A 5,690-nucleotide genomic window follows, 5' to 3' on the forward strand; every position below is an offset into this window, starting at 1 on the left:
CATGCTACAACACGGATGGATCTCAAAATCATTACACTGCACTAAAGATGCCAGTCACAAAAGTTACATACTGTATGATTTGATTTATATGAAATGTCCAGAGTAGGCAAATCTAGAGACAGAAAGTAGATTAGTGGGTTACTTAGGGTGACCTGGGGTGAATGCACTGGAGAAAATGGGGAATGACTGCTGAGAAGGACAGGGTTTTTCTTTTCCACATGATGGAAATATTCCAAAATGGATTGTCACAATGGTTGCATATCCTGTGAATATACTGAAAACCACTGAGTTTTACATTTTAAAATGGGTGAGTTGTATGGTATGTGAATTATATCTCCACAAAGTTGTACACACACACACACACACACACACACACACACACACAACTTGGAAAATTACCTGAGATTTGAAACAAAAACAAAATTAAGAGAAAAACTGAGGGGTTAGACCAAACGTGTGCTTTTATTCATTCTGGAGAAGGCATCAAAATGTCTGAGAGCTAGAAAAATTGAATTACGAGAAAATGCACTTGGGAAAACCAAACCGGAAGTCAGACTATGTTAAACCAAACGAAATAAGGCACTTATCTTGTTTAAAGGGTTGGGAGCACTGGGATGGGACTTCTGCCGGCTCTGAATGTTTCTTTTTCGGTAGGAAATGAAGCCCACACAGAACAGTCACACCTTCCTTCCCTAGAAGTGACCTCATCTCTAATACATGGGCATTAAGAACAACAACACACTCTTTTTCCTGATTATAAACGTGATATATTTAAGATAATATAAAAGTACTAAGAAAAGGAAAAAAAATCACAGTCTTGCACTAATATCTGGTAGAAATGTTTGGGAGTGTTCTTTCTCAAGCATCCTGCTTCACAGGGTGAAGCTCATAAAACACAATTTTGCTTCCTTCTTTTACATTTACCATCAACATTCACAAGAATAGACCATCATTATCTCACTAATTTCTTGATAATAGAACTTTATCTTTTCAATCTTTCGTTATTATTAAAAACAAAATGTTGCAAAGAATATTCTGAGCATAGATTTTTGGCCTTATTTCAAATTATTCCCTTGGGATATAAATAATCTTACAGTTAAAATGTGTGGAAGTGTTTAATGATCACCTACAGTGCTTATCAAAAATGTAACACAAACTTGTCTATTACCAGCAGCGTACTGATAGGCCCATCTCATCACACGCTCATCTTTTGAAAGTAACTCCCATTCCCCTTCTAGAAAAGAATTCTCATCACAGCACTTTTTATGATGGCAAAAACTGGAGGAAAAAAAAAACCCCACCCATCGACAGTGGAAAAGTGAAACAGATTATGATGGATGATTTTTTAGTAACTAAAATTAAATGTTTTCAAATGAAGTGGCAAGGAAAAATGACTTCTACAAAATTCTTAATTGAAACGACCTGTATGCCAAACACCAAACTGTTGGCGTGGTCATAATACAAAAGCCTACAGCAGCAGTGACATCTGGGCTGTGGGATCACAGGTGATTTTGTTTTATTTGCACCTTTCTGTACTTTCCAAACTACCTACATGACCAATTCATTCCTTTTATCAATTTTTAAAGCTCAGTGATTTTAAAAATTAGACCCTCAAGTAAATTCACTCTCAGAGAGTATCTGGCATAGAAAAGAGAGGAAAGGATGAAACCTACAGGCACCTTTGAAAGCCAGTGTGGGGACATCTTGCTGCTCTGGCTTCCAGCTCCGGCTCTCCTGCTTCTGGATGTGCCCTGACTGGACCTCCTGTCCTCACTGTTACAGGAAGCCGTCAGACGCCTGGGTGTGCTAATGTCCTTCAGTTCTGTGTTCCTCAAAAGCACCACCCCAGGACTGTGTGGCAGCCAATTAATAGGCATTAACAATTGATTGCACATGAGGCAAGCATCCAAGAAGAGTTCCACGCTTCTCGCCAAGCACAGAATGAGAAGGTGACTCTGCATAAGGCTTACACTTGGGAATCTAAAAACAATCCTGGCTTCAAGCAAATCCCCCAGCTTGCAAAGTTCGACAGAAAGCAAAATACATCCAGTATCCCTACCACTCTGTCTGTGAGTTTTCCACCACCACTCTCTACCACGAACTCTGACTTTCCAGCAGCCTGTTGGATTTCACACGAAGAGCACAGCTAAAATGGGAGGAAAGAGTTCCTTGCAAAGCAGTAGGGCTGACAGAAAATACAGATTCAAAAGTATAATCTGGGCTTCCTGACTTGTAAACTGTTCATAATGACTCACTCACTGCTCAGACATTAACAGCAAACTAAATTACTGTGAACCTAGGGCTAGAATGTCAGCAATGTAGTCCTTAAAGTGAAGAACTCAGATGATGCTGGAATGCATTTATAATCACGTAGAGAAAGCCACATTTGACCTGGATGAAAAACTAGTGGTAGTTGGTTAGCAGGGATGGGACATCAGGCTGACCATATTCTTCTCCTTCCCAGGTTTATCATCATAACAGCTCTGGAAAGTTTTTTGCATGCCTATCATGCAAAAGCAGCAAGAAAATCCCTTTTTAGGAGCAGGGAGTCAGGAGGGTCTGTTTAGCAGAGCAGTGTATCAGTTGGCTATTGCCGCAGTCGGGCCACATAATAAACCACCCTAAAACTCAGCAGCTTAAAAGAACAAGGATTTAATCTCACACTCACAAGTAGGCAGGACTGCCTGTGGATCAGCTGGCGCAGGCTGGGCTGGGCTCAGGAGCTCTGCCTCACGCTGCCCTTCAGCTAGACTTGGCTCCAGACTACGGACTGGGCTGCAGGCATGTAGGCCGACTACGGAGCCCAGAGGGAAGGGCCAACAGCTGCCTGCAGGAAGTCTCCTCATGGTGGATCGCTGATGTACGGAAAGAGCAACCTGAAGGCAGAGGCTCTTGTCCAAGGCTTGGTCATGTCCCATCCGCTAACATCCTCTTTGACCAAACCTGAAGTGAAGGGGCAGGAAGCACGCCCCACCCTCCATGGGGCCATGGCAAGGGCACTGGTGAATAATTCTCTTTGAATGCTGTTAAGAATTGAGAACAGTAAGCAGTTTTCCACAGTGATGATTAAATCTCGACACATCAACCAACTCCTCCTCTCTGGCCACTTCTGCCTTTCTCCTCTGGCTTCCCAGTGTATGCACCCCTCCAAGTGGGCCAAACTGCCAAGCTGTTGGTATTATTCCCCCAAAGAGAGAAGGAACAGCTTTTCCTTGGAAGATTCTACCCAGTCTGCCATGTCAGGACAGCTCCATTATTTGCAAAGGGACACCATTATGCAAAATAATGGAATATAAAGAACCTAGAGCCAAAAAGGAGTAAGGGGAGGAAGCGGACCCAGCAGTCTGAACTAGAAATAAAGTTCACACCGTCACCTATCGTCAGCCACTGCTCAAATTTTTTATACATGGGCATCTACGCAACATCGGAAATCAAGTTGATGAGACCTAAAAAATGCAGTGGAAACATCAAGGCCTGGGATCCAGGCCACGTCTCATCCCTTCGCCATAAATGCCTAGGTGAGTCGTCTCTTACACATGTTTTTCAGTGCTTACAGCATACACACACACACACACACACACACACACACACACACACACACAGAAATATATATATATATATATATATATATATATATATATATATATATTTGCAATTGGAATAATCTATTACATATAGTTTTAACCTACTAGTTCCACATTTCAGAATAGTTTTCCTTATGAAGAAAGATAGGCTATATCATCATGTTAAATGCTGCCTTGTATTTCATGTATGAATTACCACAAATTGTCAGTGCTCCTTTGGTGATAGTTTAGGGTATTTTCCAATTTTCAAAATTACTTTCTGCATGCACAACAACCCACATCACTTCATATATAAAGTGAGGCATTTATTTTTATTTCCAGATCTAAGAAATCTAAGAGGTGCCTTTATTGACAATAAACAGAACCACGTCTGTCGTGCTAGCATGTGAGTAGCAAGAAAGGAAATAGTGTGGCTGAGCGGAGATTAGTCATTTTTGAAAGTGCATCTATGTGCCTTTCAAATATTGACTGCAATCCACTCAAAAGTCTACAGAGGCTGCGTTCCCACGGGCAGAGTCTGGAGGCATTCAGAATGGTCCCGTGTTTGGGCTTTCCTACAATACAGCCTGTAACAAAAGTAGGCTGTCCCAAACCCCTGGTGATAGAACTATTTACCTTTATACCAAGAAGGAAGGGAAGGCACCCAAACCCACAGGTGGCATGTGCCAGGCTGGCTTTGAAGAGTTTATGCTGTGGAACCTGAAGTCCTTGTGAGGTTGTATAAAATGCAAAACTATGTGAGCAGCTTAGGGTGGTGTTTCTGTGCATGCTGAATGTGTCTGTGGTAGGATCAAGTGTGCTTTCCTTACTGAGGGGTGGAAAGTGGGGTGACAGTACTGGAGCCAAGACCCAGGCACAAAGTCAGAAAGCTAAATATAAAAATGAAGCTTTTTTTCAGTATTAAAACAAAAAAGCCTATAGATGCAGATTAGTTTCAAAATGCAGCTTAAGTTTTGAGTCAGCAGCATTAGGCACTCCTAAATTCAGTGTTCATTTCAGCTTCTCAGGTTCGCCAACCAGTCTGGAGACAAAATAAGGCCAGACTCCCTGGGGGCCTCTTGGCAAAGCTACCCTCAGAGTCATTTCTGGAAGGGCAAAGGCACCCCAGAGACTCTTGTCCCACCAGGACAGAAACGTCACCCAGCTCCTCAGCCCCCCTCCATCACCATGGCAGGGGACAGCAGCCCAGTCCTTAGCAGGGTGCTCAGGAATAGCTCAAAGCCAGACCACGCTGGCTGATCACAAACTAAGCCAAGCATCCAAAGGAAGGCGCAGGAAGGAAATAAACCAACAGAACAGCACCAGAACAGAGGGGCCACTCCTTCTCCAGCTCTCCTTCTCAACAGACAGCAGGGTGACACAGCCTAAAGTAGGGGTTGGCGTTTTACTGCTACAGCACAGAGTCATTCTGGCACCAGAAGGACTTACTCTGTTCCCCCAGATTTACTTTCACTCCTCCCTGGGGTAAAACAAGATCATCCAGGCATGTTCACAGGGATAAAGATGTTCATACAAAAGACTGCAGAGCCGTTTAGAAACAAGTAAGCTCCACTCTCTCATTTTATTAGTCTCATTTATAACCTCTGATCAGTCCTCTAACCTAATTACTTTGGATAAGGGGTCAGAGTAACAGATTCACAGAATGCCAGAGCCTATAAGGACCACGGAGATTTTGTCCAATACCCTCACCCTATGATAAGCAAATGGAGGCCTTGGAGAGAGTGAGTGACCTGACCAGGGTCCCAGAGAGTTGGTGGCAGAGCCCAAGACTCTTGGCCCCTAACCACTCTGCCTAGACTCCACGCTGACCCTCTTGCCAGCGCTACAGGGCTAACAGGCTTTCTGCCTGAATGCCTCCTGGGGAATGTCATGAAGACAGATTACTCTCTAGCTGTATGGTTCTTGGGTCCTTTGGATGGACCCTGCTGCATGTCAGTGTGCCTGGCAGGTCCCCATGGAAACTAAAATTAGGAAGAAATAAAACAGCCCACCTTGGCTGAAACTATTGCCGGAACACTCATCCCCAACCCTCAGCTCTCCAGATATCCCAGCAGGTCAACGGGAGGCATCACAGAGAGTTAAACCATCAGTATCAGTTAGGCTGAA

At 43.5% G+C, this 5,690-nt stretch overlaps 1 pseudogene; it reads left to right on the forward strand.

The window, feature by feature from the left end:
• The first annotated feature begins 1,893 nt into the window (after positions 1-1,893).
• Positions 1,894-4,488, forward strand: LOC140846375 (large ribosomal subunit protein eL34 pseudogene; annotated as a pseudogene).
• The last annotated feature ends 1,202 nt before the right edge of the window (positions 4,489-5,690 follow it).

Source organism: Manis javanica, chromosome 15, assembly GCF_040802235.1.
Source record: "Manis javanica isolate MJ-LG chromosome 15, MJ_LKY, whole genome shotgun sequence".
In the NCBI taxonomy this organism is placed as follows: domain Eukaryota; kingdom Metazoa; phylum Chordata; class Mammalia; order Pholidota; family Manidae; genus Manis; species Manis javanica.